Consider the following 19,590-nt stretch of genomic DNA (forward strand, 5'->3'; position numbering starts at 1 on the left):
GGTCATTTAAAAGTTATTACTACCCTGAATACCAATCTACTATTACCTAATACTTCCCAAAAACAATTACAGAACATAAAAAAACCCCGTAAGTGAAATAAAATATGGTACTGCAGTACTATGATGTAACTTACCTTTAGCAGAGGAGGGAGCAGTTATTGTCAGTCTGAAGCAGAGCTGTCATCTCACAAATCGTCACCGGAGATTTCTGTGGAACATCTTCAGTTAATAATTCCTTGGAGATATCTTTGGTGTATTCCTCCAAGAATGCAAGTTCAGAGGCTGCTGAGTTGGAAGGCATTGCTTGGAAGGCAGGTGCCTAAGAAGGCATTGCAGAAGATGCAGCAGCTGGTGTCAAATGCCTAGGTTTTAAGAAGCGGTCCAAGGATGTCTGAGTGGCTTTCCTCTTAGTCTCATTGTAAAGTGTGAGTGTCGTGAATGCTTGTTGACACTTTTGAAAACCTCTCAACATCTGGGTCTCGACTCCAAACAAAAGTCGACGTTGAAGATCTGCTTGACAGCGTATCCTTTGGCATCAATGATAGCAGGCAATTCTTCTACAGTCTCATCTGCAGTCACACTTCACCACTTAGTTTGACATGCAGACTGGAATGTTGTTTGATTCTAGCAATTCCACCATGGCTTGCTAAAAAAGGTTGGTCAGCAACATGTACTCCAGCCTTCGCCTTCACGTCTTCGAAAAGGTTTTTAGTCTGTTCTTGAATTGACATCAGAGAAAGAGCAATGCAACTTTGTCTCTGATGTTCGATTCACATAGCTAGGATTTTTCTATCTCCTTGATGAACTCTCCTCTTTTTTTGGAAATAATCGTCAAAGCCATTTTGCACAGTAGTTTTCATGTGTTCCATTATGTGATCCTTATCCTTGTATGTTATTCCGATCATTGACCAATTCACACCCTAAGCATTTGCCACATTAGCCTTCTTCTCAGTGCTGTCCAACTTTTTGTTCATGGCAGCCTTTGTTTCCGTTGATATTGCCTGGTGTTTCTTACTATTACCACTATCATCACTCATCTTGTGCTTTTTGCCAATACCACTAGCACTAGCTATTGCTCCATCAACCATGATAAACGATCAAATATTCGAGTACAAAGCTGAGATGCTCATAAAGAGACTTACAGAACAAAATGAGGAAGACAAGTGTTGGAGAGGCACACACAGCTGAGCTGCTGCTTGGCAAGAGGGGGTTGCCGAAAAAAGAGGAACTGCAGTACAATAGTCAGATACGGCAGTGTGTGTTTGGTTGTATTGCCAAATACTCGTAAGTTGAATGTTCGTATGTTAAGGACTGCCTTTATATAGCAACAAATCTGTGTATTCTGTGGAATCGTGAATCAATTCCCACTTTTAGTCAAATGCAATATAGTCATAAAATCAGCAGAACAGAAGTGATTTCATGCACTGAATGACAGAAAAGTGGCAAAATTTCAAGGGTATTAAATCGTTTCAATCACTACGTGTTTTCGCGTATGCAAATTCATGTAACTGTTACAATTGTTCTGTTTTTTACAATCATACTGTGACAATTATTGTGTAGCACTCTTGGATTTCTTTGGAAATAAAATATTTTCCTATCATTTGTGTTATATAACCCACACCCACCCCCAACACACACACACACACACACACACACAGAAAGACACAGAGTGTGCTGCTGCCCCCAGTTGACTGCTGCAGGCTTGAACAAGTTTGGCCTCCTATTTATTATCAATTAACATTAATTGAAAGCATAATATGGAACAAAAACAAAGAATGCAGACTATTATATACTAATGTATATATTGTTTAAAGTTTAAAATTAATGTGTAAAATGTTCATTCTATTAGCTGAGTGCAGCTTCTTGTTTTTGTTAGTGTTTCTCTGATAGAATGAGAAACTATATCCTAAAATATATATACCTTGTGACACCTTGTGAATAATTTGTGTGCTGACCATTTGCATCGTCCGCTGTGACTCTTACTATCAGTTTTTTTGGTGGATACTATACCATAACTGTAAATCCAAAACAAAGGAGTTGACGCCTTTTTAACAGCCCGTTATATTATAAAACTAATTAGCTGTACTTTTATAGTCTCAAATATTAATATCATATAGTCAGTTCACCTGCATCTTCAACATTTCTGGCATCATCCCTGTTGTCAGGATACCTTAAAATCTGCGCTGCAGCAGCTCCATCATGTGGGGTCATGCGTCATTGACGACACCCGCCGCTGCATCAGTCAGGGCAGCCATTACAGCACAATACAATCAATGAAGCGATACATTTGATAAAATCCTGGTTACCTGTGAGGTGAACGGATGTTCCAACGCCACAGTAGTTAGACACAGAAATAAGAACCTATTTTTCTTCACAATACCTTCTGGAAAGATTGGAGAGCAATGAAAAGCAAGGATAAACAGGGTCAAAATTACCAAAGATCCAAGGATCTGCCATGAGCACTTAATTCCAGATGATTTTGAAAGAGATTTGAAGGTAAGATCCTTTTCAGACAAACCAAAGTGTTTATTCAGAATTTCCAAGGTTAGTGGATAATTAATTCATGTCTGGAGCTACTGGAGGTATAGCATAAATGTTTTATGACCAGATTATCACACAATTATGGCACTTGGGAAAATTAAACAATATCAAAAGTGAGAGACAGGTCAATTGATTGGGTTTGTTTCCCCCAGGGCTCGTTACTAATTTACACCAATTACCTCAGATTTTGGGGGGTTATCTCCTTGATTGGTATCATATAGGGGCTTGTATAGTTTGCAGCTATAATGCAGTTATAACATTGGGTGGTCATTCTAACCCTAACCCTGAGTGCCTTTAATCAACTGTGAATGGCCCTTATTGTTATGTCAACGAGGCCATTCTGAGCCTCGTCAAGAAAATCTGGTCACTTAATCACTTTCTTAGAAAGAAGTCAACATGCATGGGTTTGTTCCTTAGTTGCTGAGATTTACTGATAAAAGTAGTACAAAATACTGTAGTATAAAATTATCTAAAAACATAGCCAAATTTGATTTTATTTCTATAGGGCCAAGTCTTCTCATGGATCTTTCCATATAGAGCTCTCGGCTGGAATGCACAAGCCTAAACCGAGCGCACTTCCGGATGCCGTGAGCCAATAGAATGCACGTACAGTATCACATGACTGTCTTCCAAAAATTCGCAATGATTACAAAAGTTGAAATTTGACCTTGACCTAATTTTCTCAAGGTCAAGGTCACCGTCTCATTTTCATCCCCTTTGCCGCCCGAGTAATATGATTTTTCTTTCATCTTTTATGTCTGCAACGGTTGTGAAGATATTTGGTGGACGGATGGACAAACACTGACAATTACAATACATCCCCGCTTTGAGGGATGTAATAATGGGGTTGATCAGGCACATTGTTTAACTTTCTTGTTCTCAGGGGATTCCTGAAATCTCCCACATTACCATCACAGGAACAGCACAGACTTTTACTAAATAATAGTTCCATTAGTTTTTATAATTAATGGGTTCCAATTATGCCCACAGCAAAGAGAAATAAAAAATGCATTTCAAAGAGCTTGTGTCTTAAGAGGTTTTAAAGTGGTGTTGGACTGTTTGCTGATGGGGTTTCGAGATTACCAGGAACTTTAGGAGGCGGGCTCATTTGGATAAAAAAAAACCCAACATCAATAAGAAGTCTTGTTACTATGGCGCTTGAAGCTGACACAAATCCATGGTACAGCCACTGAAGAGTGGCTGTACCGTGTTGTTTCACAGCTGTGCTTCGACAGTTGAGATTAAGACAAATAATTGAAGTTAATTTACTAGAAAACAAAAACCAATGGCATCAGTTTATTACTCGATTAGGAGCAAATTAGTTTTATCTTTACAAAACTTACGTTTTCACTTTCTAATAGTTGCCTGAACTTTCACTTGCTTTTAACCACACCATAAAGGACTGACTTAAAGTTAGCTTCTGTGTCTGTGAGCAGTTTGTGTTTTTTAAGAACAATAGGAGCAACAGATTATACCATATTATATCCATATATTATATCCATATTATAATGTAGATTCTCATTCATCCATGCTAATCCTCAACCCCCTTTGGAGGGCATGACCCACTATTTCAAAATCATTGATCTATAGCATGTGACTGCATCTGTCCAACAGACAGACAGACAAGTATGTCATATATAATGACGTAATGTTAAAGTACACACCTAATCCGTTTCAAGTCTGTACTGTAATTTGGTGGCAACTAGGACCTGCTCTTTCCAGTCCTTTGTTTTTCTGGTGACTCCCGGTAACCAGTCCAAGACTTAGTGGACTGAGCTGTTGCCGCCCCAGAGAAGGCAGAGGATGAGCATACAAAACACAATTCTCTAAGCCCTAGAGGTCACTGAAGATCTTAGACATTAAAGAAGTGGGAAGGGAGCGTCTGCGGATTCTGGCGACATTCAAACCTCAGGTCGACAATGTTTTATCACAGAGGAGTTAATGAAAACATGATAGCAGCAGGCATTCACCGACCTCAGTGAGACACAAGGATTTTGTTCTTCTGTTAACAGTCCAGCTAACAGTCCAGTTATTTCCGTGTTTCTAATCTTTTGCAGCATGATGCCAGGCCGGATGAAGATCAGCAAGATATCCAGATTTCTTCTCCTCGTCAGCCTCCTTGGATTCACCGATCAATTTCGTGAGAAAATTTTAAATTTTTATTCTTATAAGTTCCATCTTCATTCTACCTCTGCTAACCTGTAGGAATCAGTCCTATGAACTGTAATGCCCTGTAATTTCCATGGTAACATTACACCAGGGAATTTCTGTGAAGTGTACCCAGCAGTGTAGTCTGTTAGTGGCTGACAAGGCGCGCCCCATGCAGGTTATTTGCCAGATTTAAAAAAAATAGAAGTAAACACTGACATTTTATTTCGAGGTGCAAATATGAAACATAGAGGGAGGTCATTTCACCATTGAACTGTTACAGGACAATGTTTCAGCAGTTTGAAACCATCACCTGTACAAAATCAATAGCAGAACTTTTATTAAGGTTTAACACTCACTGTGGAGAAACAGAAGAGGAGTCAAACTGCCTGCAAACATTATTGAGCACAACCATGAAGACCACCTACATCTGAATAAAACCAGTAAATCTTAGATGTGTTCTACAGAGGTGAAGGAGGAGGAGTGGGAGGAGCTCAGGCCTGACGTTGCTGCACTGCATCGCCTCAGAGGACTGTCTGAACACATGTTTTATCAAACGCTTGACAACCCATCAAACCAAAGGTATTTCCTTTAAATGTAGACACCTAAAATATGTACTCCATTCAGTAACAATTAAGTCCAGGTGCCCCTGACTTTGGGCTCTTGTTATTTTAAGAATGTCCTGACAGAAATATAATATTTAGAATGTTTTATGGAGCGTACCAGTCGAAATAAGTGAAAGCCAGGACTGATGGTGACTTTTAATGAACAATTCGGTTCACAGACAAACAGTTTAGACCAATGTAAGAGCTAAAATGAAAATAACATGAAACAATTAGACAACCGCACATGAGCTTACTTACCAAATAAGTTTTCACAATATAAAATCAAAAATATGCAAGGTAAACAAATTAATTCAATTAACATACCCTGTTGCCACTCTCGACTGGAGCTACTCTCCTTCCAACAGCCTTCTCTCCCGTTTGTTTATAACCTTTTTGTTTCTCGTTTCTCTCCCTGTACTCCTTGCCGTTTCTCAACAATTACCTCTACTTTACCTTGTGACCTACGTGCGCTCTGCGACCTTCCAAAATAAAATTTCCTTTTCCACAGGAAATGGCAACATCAGAAAATAACAGTGCCTTTCAAAATAAAACTTTCAACTATTTCACACAGTGAATTGGGGTCGTTACATTTTATAAGTGTTAAAAAGCCACTGATTTCAACGTCAACAAAAAAGACTTTAAACGTAGCCAGCAGTGGCTAACAACTATGTGGTTGTTTTAGTGCTTGTTATAAATTCAGACAAAAGAAAAACGCATTAAAAAAATAACAAGGACTGTATTTAATTTCAGAGACACGTCGATCCACAGGAACAGAGTTGAAAGATCCAGCAGAAGGTAAGAGAAATTTAGGATTTACTGAGATTTTTGGGATCAATAATAATGTGAGAAAGAAAACAACAAAATGCACCTCATTATTACATGGGGTATACAGTGCGCCCCTCGTTCTTGACGGTTAATGCGTTCCACAGGATTAACAAATTCCGCGATCAAATTTATCTTATAATTTACGGTAATTTAAACGTTTATGACCCTCCCCATACTGCTATTAAACCACCTTTGATCTTTATTACCTTTTTCCACACCCTTATTGACTGTTTAAAGCACTTTAGTGTCTCACAGAAGTACAAGTCTCACGGAACCGAGCCCACTTCCGGATGCGGTCAGCCATTTTCCATTTTCTTCCACTTAATCTGCTGCAGCGAGTCACGGGGAGCTGGAGCCTATCCCAGCTGGCATAGGGCGTGAGGCGGGGGACACTATGGGCACGACGTCAGTGTGCTGTGGAACCACACACAAAGACAGACAACCACACACACACACACACACATACTCCTACAGGTAATTTGGGACCCGCCAATTAACCTGATGCGCTTGCTTTTTGGAGGTGGGAAGAAGCCGGAGAACCCGGAGAGAACCCGGGAGCAGACACGGGGAGAACATGCAAACTCCACACAGAGCGGGACTCGAACCCAGACCCACCGTGTTGTGTGGCGACAGCACTACCCAGTGCCGTGCCGCCCGTGATTACACATGAACACAAAAATGGATAGTTGTCATATTTCGGGAACACATTCACTCAATTTCCACCCACACCAGTTCACATTAAAAGTTTACATCTCGACTGAGGTGACATTACCTTAATTTTTTGTAAGTGTTGGAATGTCTCCTAGTTTTACTAAATCTGTGTAATTTTTCTAAATCTTATCACTAATCATCTTTAGGGTGGACATGGATCAAAACCCAATGAGTTTGCAGAATGATCTTCAAGACTGTGAGGCCTTCACAGCCTGCGTGATTCAAAAGGGACAGGTAGGCTGTTGAACAGAACATGATCAGATAGGAACTCAATTTGACTGGGATAAAAAAATTGCCAAATCCATTCCTTGTGGTTTGAATCTGAAGCAACTGGACTTCTGTTCAGGGTTTGATGAGGTTCATCCAAGAGAATTCTTCACTTCTAAATGACAAGTGGGGTACAGACATTAAAACCCTTCTGGGGTTCAAGTCATTAAGAGTCCAGTCATTCTTGATTACAGTAATCCCTTGCGCATTCGCGCATTGACACGTGCGACTTCACCCCGTGCGACTTCATTTTTAGAAGGTATGCTGACAGCATCCGAAAGTGTGCTACGTTCCGTGAGTCTCGGAACGCAGTTCACTTCCGTGAGACACAAAGGTGCTTGAAACCAGCGGACCCCAACCTTTTTTACGCCACGAACTGGTTTAATCTCAGACAATATTTTCACGGACTGGCCTTCATTTGCTCAACAATCAATAATGATGCCAGGACAGCTTCTTCTTTCTTTTTCGGCTTTTCCCTTTTACCGTCGCCACAGCAAATTAGTTGCCTCCATCTAACCCACTCCGGGCACAACGCCAGTGCACCGTGGAGCCACACACAAAAAGACAGACAAACATGCACAAACACACACACTCACACCTACAGGCAATTTGGGACCAGCCAATCAACCTGAAGCGCATGCTTTTGGAGGTGGGAAGAAGCCGGAGAACCCGGACAGAAGCCACGCAGACACGGGACGAACATGCAAACTCTGCACAGAGCGGGACTCGAACCTGGAACCACCTTGTTGTGAGGCGACAGTGCTACCCACTGCGCCACCGTGCCACCCATCAACAGATAATAAACACCTTTTTTTTCATAAATTGATAATCAATATCTTTGTAAACAAAATAATTGTAAGAAATAATTATATGAAAAACTTGACTCAAGTTACTGCACTGATTAGGTTTATTTTGAAATATAGTGACTTACAATCAGTGCATTAAATGTAGGAGAAATATTGATCATTTCCAATAGAAGGGTGAACAAGTCAATCAAATAATAGTAATTACAATAATGAGAACTAGTGGTTGGGGACCACTGATCTAGAGGTAATGGGAGACAATGGCACCTGAAGTGTATTTTGGACATCCGGTCTTCTCCGCCGTTTGGTTTTCTTTACAGTCGCTGCAGAAAATCCTGCTTCACAAAGACAGGAGGTTGGAAATGGAGGCAGGGTTTTAAATACTTTTTGGGCGATATCAGGATAACCTGCCTTGACTTTAATCCAGCACACTGGTGCAGTTGTGGGCACGTAATTTAGACAGGTCACATGCCCGAGACCTGTGAAGAGGAACAGACGCATGTATTCGTCTGTGCGTCATTCTGCACAAACGTCACTATTCAAAATAAAACATCTTTAGACTGGTAATCAATAAAAATAAGAAAGTCAAACGTTCTATGCCGCCCGGTACTTAATGTCCCACGACCAGGTACCGGATGTAATAGAGAATCGGGTAATTTTTCAAAATAAAACATCTTTCAGACTCCGAAATAAATATAACGGAAGTAATGTAAATTATTTTTTCTTTTTGTGCAGCCCAGCACAGGGCCCTAAACTTCGGGTGGCTAGGCCAATTAGATTAATCCTACCAACCAGTAAGTCCAATTTAAGATGTGTAAAATGGAGTCATCACTCCCAGAGTCTGAATAACAATAAAGCCTATATGAAGCACCATATTAGTCCAGATCAGTTTTTGTGTTTTCAGTCTCATAGTGGTAATACGCTTACCAGCCTTAAATGATTTCTAGTTGAGTGCTATTCCTCACTTTTACTTGCACTGGGGAGCATCTCTCTGCGCAGCATCACCCCGGAGCCTCTGAAGCTTACTCTCTGGGTAAAATCATCTCCCCCATAGTGGCCCTTAGCCTCTGCCATGTGTCTTCCACTCAGTTCAAAAGGGTGAACCTTTGTCCCAAGCGTATCCAGTTTATTGTGGATTTCTTCTACAAGATGTGTGGTTTCTTGTTGCAGGGAGTTGTTGTCGCCTCTCATTTTTGTGATTGCTAATCGCCTTAGTTATGTTGGTTATTATGATTCAATGTCACAGGTGTTGATAAGAGTGTTGTCAAAATTCCTACCCACTCGTCCTGTCCTGTTGCATATTTACTGCATACGTTTTCGATGACCGAGTCATACTATCAATTATAGTATGCTCAAATATTAACCTGGCCTCCTGTTTATCCTCTTTATTTTGCAGGAGTTTGAGAACTTCTTGTCTCTAATTGATAAACAGAAGATACAAGACTGGTTGATAACTGCTTCAGAGATCTCCCACAGCTACAGCCAGAAACTTCTCATCATAATTGATTATGAAAAGTCGACACACGACCGAGCGCAACAGGAATACAGCATGGATCCACATTACTCACTACTTGTCAGAAAAGACTGCCTGAACAATGTCTCATGTCTCCCAGAAGCAAACGACAACACCGTAGTCAAAATATTTGGAAGTGTTTCAGAAAATGGACAAGCTGTTTCAGGCCTTTCTGGATCATCTCTTGCAGAGCTGATGTTGAAACCATCACTGAAAGCTGCACCTGTTTTCTCCATTGATGGAAACACAAGCTTACATTTTCAATACAGCTTCATTCGGATTTTTATGCTCCATGGAGTGAAAGCAGTTTTAGAAATAAACCGGTACAACTACCAGATTTACCAGATCATGACAGAACCAGATTCAGTTTCTGGTTACCAAATTCCTCAAAGACCTGTTGATCACTCAACACAGTATGACCACCAACAGATCCTCATTATGGAGCATGAGGCTACTGTTAAAACAGGTGCAACTTATCTTTATGACAAGCATCCAAGAAGTAGCTCTGTCTATACTCTTGATAATCAAAAACCAAAATTGATTAAGGGTGACTCTGTTCCTCTGACAGAAAACAGCAGACTCGTGCTGGTAGGACATGGTATAAGACAGAGCTCAGGAGAAATGAAACTTTCAGGGTACACTGCACAAGAAGTAGCAGAAATAATTAAAGATACCTTCAGGGTTGGCAATGAAATCAAAACAATAAGTGTGGTGGCCTGTGAGGTCGGATCAGATAAAGTCTTTGTGGAAACCCTGCTGAAGGAGCTCCATGAGAAAGCCGGCATCAAGACAGAACTTCATCTCCGGGATGCTGTCATCCAGGTCAGGCATACAGGAGAGAAAATCACCCAAGGGATCTCTACAGATGGAACGGAATGGCGACATAAAGATGATAGCGTGAAAGTGGTGGCAAACTTTGACCGGGATGGGAATGTCGTCGTCAGAACTGAGCCTGGAAGCAGAGGACAAGCAGTTTTTACCAATGAAAGAACAACCCTTGGCTTCATTAGTAAAACAATACAAGAACGTTTTCAACTCTTCAGGGACAGTTGGCCAACTGAGCCAAGGAGATTTATTCACCAGAATGTGTTTGAGCAATACGACCAAAATGCTCTCAATGAACTTGAAGCTCTGTCTTGGGGATTCTTTCACAGAGACTTGCCATCTCCAAGAAAAGTAGACATGAACAACCTGCAGCAAATAGACCAGGATTATATATTAGGAGAACACTTCAGAGGAGATACAGATATCAGATGGATTTCTGATAACAACAGGATGCAGGAGATTCTTTCTAACTGTTATGAGATTAAATCAGGAGAAGCTGTAAGAAGTATCATCCGACACTATGCAAAGACAGGAGAAGATGGGAAAACATTCCTGTTGGTCAATGGCTGGATTTATGCTGTTGATCCACAAACTCTGTATGTGTATCCAGTTGGAAAAAGACTCAACAACAATGACAAAAATATTGCCAGCCGAAGAGAACAAATTAAGGAGGTTATCAAGAGCCAAGTAGGGAACGAACATTATCATAAAATAAAACAACACATTATTGATCAAAATAATAAAGTTCAATCAAAAAAGAATTATGTTCAATATGTGCAAGATGTATTAACTGGAGAGCACACAGTTTCACTACCATTGACCACTGAGGCCTGGTGCACTACGTACTTCACAGCATCGGTTATATCTGAATCTGCTAGAAACTTTCGGACATTCCCTCTAGTTCTCATGGGCCTGGATACAATTGAAAGTAGAGGTGATGCTGTTACTGAAGAAGAACTGGATTTCTTTTTTGATCTACACCCAATGGCAAGACGAAATAGTTGGATTGATCCAAGCAGGCGTGGATTTAGTGGCACTGCAACACATCAAGATTCAAGCAAATTAAATATAAAAAACCATCGGACTCCAGAGGAATTAACTAATGATCTTAAACAAGTCATAAAATTTGAAGTCAAACAGTACCAATCTTGGATGAATAGAATTTCAGAAGGTAGTCTGTCTCATTTACTGGAGATTGCAGAATATTTCAAGATAGTGAAAAGTGAAACCAATGACCGTCAAAACATTTTGAACGATTGTGAAACATTCAAAAACCATCTACAACGTCCTCCTGAACTTCCAGCTTCTGGACCTTTAGGTGTATACACTGATGGCCTCACATCTCAAGACCTTACATCTGCCTCAAACTTGGAGAATTCATTCAAACTTGAATCACATTTTTCAAGAGTAAAATCCTTGCTTGCTGAACAAATTGAAAATCAGATAAAGGTGAAATATGGTAATCAACTGGACAGAATGACCGTCCAGGAGGGTAATGTCAGAATGGAGAATGGAGAGTTCATATTTCACCTTGCGTCAGAGGGTGCTGAACCTGTTGAGTGTCGGGTTAAGTTATCGTCAGAGAGTCAACATTATAATGCAAAGCTGTTAAACCATATTGAAACAGCCATCAAGGACTTGGAGTATCACAGTTCCGTCTCCTCCCGTCAAGTCAGCAACTATGTTGAGAACACCGGGAAAGCTGTTGGTGTGGTGGGCCTCATGTTGGGTATGAAGGGTACTGTTAGTGCCTTTGAGCAGGGTGACATCAAAGATGGAGTAATGGGAGCTCTGCAAACAACTCATATAGTAGCAGCTATGACAACAGCTGCCATTGCAAAACAAGCTTTGTCGGCAGAGACAAGAATGACCAAAGCTGCAGTAAGAGTCATGAGAAGTCCTGCAATGAAGCGTGTCCTGACAGTCATACCACTTGCAGGGATTGGATTTGGGATATACAAAGTGGAAGAAGATCTGAAGACAGGTGATGCTTTGGGATACGTTGATGCTGCCATTGACATTACTATGGTTGCATTGGATGTTCTTGAAATGGAACAGCCTGAAGTGACACCAATCATAGCACCTATAAACTTGGCTTTATCAGTCATCAGGATGGTAATTGATGACATTTATATGAGCATAGAAAACGAACTAAACAGCCTCCCAAAGGATGCCGGAATTCTGGAGAAAGTGTTGGCTGGTCTTCGAGGATTTGTGAAGGGGATTTTGCATTTTCTAATTAATGTGGCAAGTTTCTTTTATGACTGGCATTACCAAGAAATTGAAGAGGGACACAGACTTGTTGCACAGATAGCAGACTATCATAAGTATTACAGAGTCACTAAACAACAGGACGGAACCAATGCCATTGACTTTAGTGGTGGTGGTGCCTCATGGAATGGAGGAGGTGTTAACTTTTGTCTTGCTGAACAGGGTCAGTCTGAGCTCTGCATGGACTACTTTGTGTCTAGTGATGAGAAAATGAAAAAGCGGTGTTGGGACATTGACACCCAAGGAAGCCAGGACATTATTCTTGGTCTGGGAGAGTCACATGGCTTAGAGTACAAGACACTGCAGAAAAAAGTATTAATGTTCATACCAGCCGGCTCTGTGACAGTGGTTTCAGGATATAAAGCTGTATCAGAGTCAAGATATGGGATATATAAAGGAAACATTCATTCAAACCGTTTCTTTGCAATTCAAAAAGCAGAGGACAAACACATGATTGAAGTTATGTTGAGTTATTACTACACACTTCATGGTGAACCAGGTGATGACACCTTCTTCCTTGGTCCACAGAGAAGTTCTGTTCAAGGATCTGGTGGAAAAGACACGTACATCATTCCTCCAAATGGAGGAAAAACAATTATTAACAACTATGATGATTCCAAAGCACAAGACTTGCTTCACTTCAGTGTTGACTACAGTCACATTTCTGTGTCCAAATCTGGACAAGATCTTGTATTAATGTATGAAGGAAGTCATACTGTGATCATACAATTATGGTCTGTAGGGGAAGCGTATCGTCACATGTCCATGCTGTCAGGAGATGGGGTCTTATTTGAGATTTCCCCCATTATGGTTACTTCTGTCCAGCTGGTGGCCAAAGGAATTAACATAGGATTCAAAACACACGGTGAGACAGTGAATGCATCTCAGCCACTGTTAAACACAGTGATAAATATCTTTGGGTCTCGGTTTAATGACACACTCATTGGGAATGCAGAGAAGAATTTGATTGACGGAGGAGGAGGTCGAGATCTCTTGTTTGGTGGTGACGGAGAAGATATATATATAGTGAAAGGCAGAAAACAGTCTTCAGTGTTGATTAAAAATTACTCAAGTGACAACGCAACAGACCTGGCCATAATAGAAGCAAATCTCCACTCTTTTAAAGTCAGAGTAGTGGGTGATGACCTTGTTCTGAATGCTTTCCATGACAACACAGCCATCCAGGTGACCCTAGTGAGGTGGTTCAGGTCATCAGCAGACCAACACTTGCTTGTTGTCACAAAAGATCTGGTCACTTTTGCAATCTCAGAGAAGAAGGCTGATTGCCAGCAGAGAGACCCGTTCTCCAAGTGCATAAAAAGCCTCAGAATTGACTACAGCAGCTCCCCATCTGCTCTGGCATTGGACCTTGAGAAGGACGAGGCTTTAAGCAGCGTGACGGAGGTCCATGGGTCAGACTTCAATGATGTCATCAGAGGGAACAAAGAACACAATGTTATTTCCCCAGGAAAAGGAGCAGATTATATCCAGGGTAGAGGAGGAGAGGATTGGTATGTTATCACACCAGGCCAGGGAGTGAAAACCATCGACAATCTGTCTCCAGATCTAGTGATGGACTTTCTTTTCTTGAAGGAAAAATATGAGCATGTAACATGCAGTTGTGAAGGAAAGAGCATCGTCATTTTCATCGAGGGAAGAAAAGAAATTATTTTATACAACTGGTTTCTTTCAAAAACTTATCAACACCTGCACATTAAAACCAGTGATGGAATAACAGCCGGCCTGATACCCAACATCAGCAGCTGTGGCACGTCTTTAATGTTACCCTTAACTATTGATTATAGAAACCAAGACCCTGAGCCATTTAACTCACAACATCGAGAAAATTCTTTGTTTTCAGGACATGCATCAGTTCCATATATACATAATGGTAACGTCACATACACTACAAAATTATCCAAGCAAGTAAATTTCTACAACATTCATGGGAAATTGATATCCGTAACTGACGCTGATTCAGTGAAAGAAATGTACGGCTCCTCAGGTTTTGATTTCATGATTGGGAACAACAATGACAATGTGCTTGATCCTTACACTGGAGGGGCACTGATGTTTGGAGGTGAGGGGAAAGACATGTACATAATTAAACATGGATATGGAGACAATATCATGATTGACAACCATGCACAAGATCACAAAACTGATACTGTCATGGTTGATATTGATTTCCTTGATGGAAGTCAAATCACACTTGACTCATCAACATTGGATCTAGATGTGATTATCATAACAAAAGGGGACTTGTTAAAAATCACTCTGCTCAACTATATTAATGGAAACGAAACTCGGCATCTTGAATTTCTGAGTTCTGACGGGGTGAATTTTAAAGTCATATCCTTTCACTCAGGTGACAATTTATTTCATATTGAGGCTTTCAAAGTGACTCTAAAACAAACTATGGTTGACTGCCATTTGGACCTCAATGCTTATAAAAACCTGTCAAAGGTCCACACAGTCCAAGGCTGTCCTCACCAGTCCAATAACATTATTGCCAACACTCAAGACAACGTTGTAATGGGAGGGTGGAAGGATGATGTCCTGGAGGGAGGTGAAGGAGACGACACACTGATCGGAGGGAATGGAAATGACATTCTAGCTGGTGACTTGGGAGACGACACTCTTTACGGTGAAGAAGGAAATGACACCATGATTGGAAACTCTGGTCAGGATGTCTTTATTCCAGGACCAGGGGAAGACTTGGTGGATGGAGGTCCTGGCAGAGACACCGTTGTGTACCGGGGGGATCCTGTCACGGGTAAAGGGGTTTATGTTAACCTGCTGACTGGACAAGGCCAGTATTCTGATGCTGACGGGGATGTGCTGAAGGACGTGGAGACAGTCATTGGTACCATCTATGCTGACATCTTGGTGTCTGGATATAAAAGTACTCTTCTCAAAGGCTCTGATGGAAACGATATTTTGGTCTCCACTGGTGGTGATTACCTTGTTGGAGATGATGGAAGTGACATTTACATGTTAGCTTTCCACAACGGTTCCGTCACCATCAACAACTGTGCAAAAGATAATCTCACAGACGTCTTGTACATGAGCTCAGGGTCAACGCCAATATTTGACTGCCAAATTTTCCCTGGTTGGGTTCTCCTGACTTTCTTTGGAGTTAACCAAACTTCTCTTCAAATTGCATTGGATGGCTGGACCAGCGACGATAATGAATGTGGTCATCTGATGTTGGTTTTTGGACAGCTGGAGGTATCAGTGGACATGCTGTTACAAAAGTGTATTTCAAGACAGAAAGAAGCACAATGGTCTTAATTCTTCAGCTGTATGATTTGCATTGCTCTCATCTTCTTCCACTGTGTTGCCATTTTACCAACAATCAGAAAGTCAATTTTAAGGGCACAAGAACAAAAGAAACTCAAGAAAACTGAAAGAAATGTTTATGTAGAGTGTATTTCCATTCCGGCTGATGGAATGTAGATTTACATGATGCGGCAGCTTAAAGTTATTCAGCAATGTATCAAAATTACATTACCTGTCATTTTAATCTTCATCATCTTCACAAGTGGTTTAGAACTTTTTTTTGTTTATACGATTGTTAAAGACTGCACATATTTTTTATATTTTTTTTAATATACTTTACTGATTATAATCCCCGCAAGGAAATTAGTGGCATTAGTTTGAATCATGCATATATATGTGAGTACAGGACCTGAACACACAAACACACACATGGCGCCTGTACGCATGCAGAGGAGGTAGAGTGATGGGCAGCTCCTTCGTGGTGCGCCCCAAATGAGCAACTTGTAAGGGGGATGGCGCCTTGCTCAAGGTGCCTCGGCAGTGCTCTGGAAGTGAGCTGACGCCTCCCACTGTCGGCTCACCTCCGGGTGTTGTTTTGGGCGCGAGCGGGACTCGAACCGCCCAACTTTGAAACATTGGATGACACTCTCTACCGCATGCTCTATACCACTGAGTCACTGCCACCCCAAATTTCCTCCAATTTCAAATTTCCTTCCATATCTGATTTTTAGGGATAACTGTTCACACTGTTTTTAGCAAGTGACCAAATGCGATGTGGCTCTGTTCAGACTGAAAGGTTGCCATAGCAACAGGGCGGAGTCGTCTTTTAGTGCAGGTAATGTGTGCGGTCATATAATTGCAACGGCTGCTACAACAACGGCAACGAACGTGAAGTTTTATTACCATAGCAAATTGGCGATATCACTGTCTAGTCGAGGTGGACAAAACACACACACACACACACCCACCAGACACCATTAATTTCTTCTTCCGTGTTTTACAGCACCGTAATGCGTGACGCTCTTCCTTCTGGCGCCTCCCTCTCACGTTATAAATATGACATTGCAGGCGGCCGTATCCAATAGGAGTGTTAGGAGCCATTCAGACTGCAGAAACCTCTGTTCCTATCCGACACGAAACTACCTCCCGAATGTGGTTTCAATCCGTCCCGCAAAAAATCCTATTGGGACTGCTCAGACTACACGTGAGACACGCAACATAAACGTGGATGGGCTAAAAATCAGATATACGCGACTTGTCTGAACGTGGCCTTGGTAATTTAAACATTCCCCCAACAGTACTTCCTGGTCTTAGTGGCGATTGCAAAGCATTGGGACACAACTGGTCCCCCTGAATAATCCATGTTAAGTCAATGTAATTTTTATAGCATCAAATCTGTGTATTCTGTGTGATGGTGAATGAATTCCCTTTGAGTCAAATGTGATCCAGTCATAGAGTCTAAATCACAAGCATAGAGTGGCATTATTTCAAGGTTAAATGTATTTCACCAACGCTAACTCATTTTGCTGTAACAGTTGTCCTGTTTTTCATAATCATATCATAATGTGACAATTAATGTTTAGTACCCTATGATTTAATGGAAATAAAACAAATTCCTATCATTCATATTATACTGTATACACACACACACACACACACACACACAGAATGCACTGTGTTGCTGGGACCACTGCAAGTGTAAACATGTACATTTTCTTCAATTAATCAGTTAGAAATTAACGTTGATTAAAAGCATACTCTAAAACAAAAGCAAAGAATGCAGACTATTGAAAAATGTATATAGCATTTAAAGTTTAAAATGCATAAAACATCCATAGTATTAGCAGCTCTTGATTTTGTTAGCTTTTGTCTATTAGAATGGGACACTAAATCCTAAAATACATTATGAGGGAAAAAAATAATTTTTCATCAAAACATTAGGAGATATTTTAAAGTCTTACTTTCAATAACTTTTGCGACACGTCCGTGGTTTGGCCGCTGCTCCCCCTGCTGACTATTTGAATCGTCCGCCATTAGTCAAACTACTACGCACTTTTGTTTTTTTTTGAGGATACTGGCCGTCCCCCGCCATCACTGTAAAAACAAAACAAACGAGTTAAAAACCTCTTCAACAGTCCGTTATGTTATAAAACTACTGTACTTTCATAGTCTCAAATATTAATGGAATACTGTCAGTTCACCTGCATCTTCGTTAAATCCGTGTTGTTGAATAATTCAGATGAACTTCGGAGGTAGGTCGATAGTTGTTAAATAAACCAATTGCACAGCAGGATTTATGATTGACTGGTCTAAAAGCCAATCAGAAGTTCAAATTTAGGCTGTTCCACCCACAACCACCCCCCCCCCCGTTACGGTTCATTCTTATTGAAGTAGACGCTTTAAACTCGCGTTTTAAGAATTAACATATCAAATTCAATCTTTATATGTTAAACAAACAAGGGAGTCTAAATTCAAGGAAAGTACAGTCTTTTAATTCTGCCTGTTGAGTACGGTGGCCTCGTAGGACAAACTGCGCTGTTTTGGTTGGAAGCATTACAAATAGATGTTTTTAGATTAAATACAACATTGACTGAATGTTTTTTATCCCTAAAACAAATATTAAATTTGTCACTTTGTAACATAAAAAAAATAATTCCATCTGATTTAAAACAGGTGCATTAGCAGAAACACAAGTTATACATATTCCACCACACTAATATGGCTGACAGGCGTTTCTTTATTTTATGTTGTTGTTGTTGTTGTTGTTTGTTCTTTTATTGTTAATTATTATGAAAATAACTGACAAGGAAAACTATGAGGAATTTTTCACTGTCGATTGTACACGTATTGAAGCATCGCATGGTTTCTACGTTCTTTGAGTACTTATATTTTATGCTATTTTCCAGTTTCAGGAAGCACTCCTTTTTACTTCTAAACATGTATTTCATAATTTTTGCTTTTTTGTAAATATTGGTTTGTTTATTAATATTAAGTTAAATAATTAATTAATTATTAATTAAATTATTATTAATATTATTATTAATAAAATTGACTTATTGAGGGTGAAAATTCTCAATAAATAAAGTTTAAAATTAGCTATTTTTATCAGTTGTAGAACAACAGATCAATCTATTAACGCTTCTATAATTATAGACCAAAAATAAAATACTTTCTGAAATGGTAATTTTGCAGGTGACAATATGGGCAGGGCCTTTACCTCACGGCAAGAAGCTGCCCGGTTGAATTCCTTTCTGTGCAAAGTTATATGTTCTCTGGATTCTCCCAGTTCCGCCCATTTCCAAAAACATGCAAGTTGTTGAATTGTCACCAAACTGTCCATAGGTTTGAGCCTCTCCATGTGCGGGCATCTCTTCCAGTGCGTACCCTGCCTCTTGCCTGTAGCAGGCTGGGATAGGCTTCTGCAAACCCCTGATCCACAAGAAGAAGTGGCTGAAGAGGAGACAATTGAAGTTATCTCATCTACAAGAAAATGAATTAACAGATGGATGGTTGAAGGGTCATTTTACAGTCTTTTTACTTATATGTTTACCTTATATATTTTGATACTTTTGTAATTTTAGGTAGAACATATGAGCAGGACTTTTACTTGTGACAGTATTTTGACATTAATGCGAAAAAGAAGTGGACTAGTACGTCTTCCACTTTTGCTTTTTCTGAATAAATGCGTGTCCCGTCACGTCTTTCCTTTTGCTAATGCTAAACGAACAGATGTGTCTGATAAGTTAAATCATAATAATCATTTTTAATGCCACTGGAACTGATCAACATTCAAGGACAT

The 19,590-nt window shown here is 40.3% G+C and overlaps 1 protein-coding gene and 1 long non-coding RNA gene across 2 annotated transcripts in view; one reads left to right on the top strand and one right to left on the bottom strand.

The window, feature by feature from the left end:
* Positions 1-18,036, bottom strand: part of LOC137592182 (protein FAM240B) — a 39,652-nt gene extending 21,616 nt beyond the window's left edge. Inside the window, exons 1-2 of the mRNA XM_068310139.1 lie at positions 17,993-18,036; positions 17,753-17,885 (exon numbers count right to left, since the gene is read on the bottom strand). The gene's annotated coding sequence lies outside the window, so the exon portion shown is untranslated. The remainder of the gene's footprint in view (positions 1-17,752; positions 17,886-17,992) is intronic.
* On the top strand, positions 3,980-9,163 carry LOC137592183 (uncharacterized). Its single transcript, XR_011034998.1, has 2 exons — positions 3,980-4,681; positions 5,157-9,163. It is a non-coding gene; the product is annotated as an uncharacterized lncRNA (long non-coding RNA).
* Positions 18,037-19,590: the final 1,554 nt, after the last annotated feature.

Source organism: Antennarius striatus, chromosome 3, assembly GCF_040054535.1.
Source record: "Antennarius striatus isolate MH-2024 chromosome 3, ASM4005453v1, whole genome shotgun sequence".
Lineage (NCBI taxonomy): Eukaryota > Metazoa > Chordata > Actinopteri > Lophiiformes > Antennariidae > Antennarius > Antennarius striatus.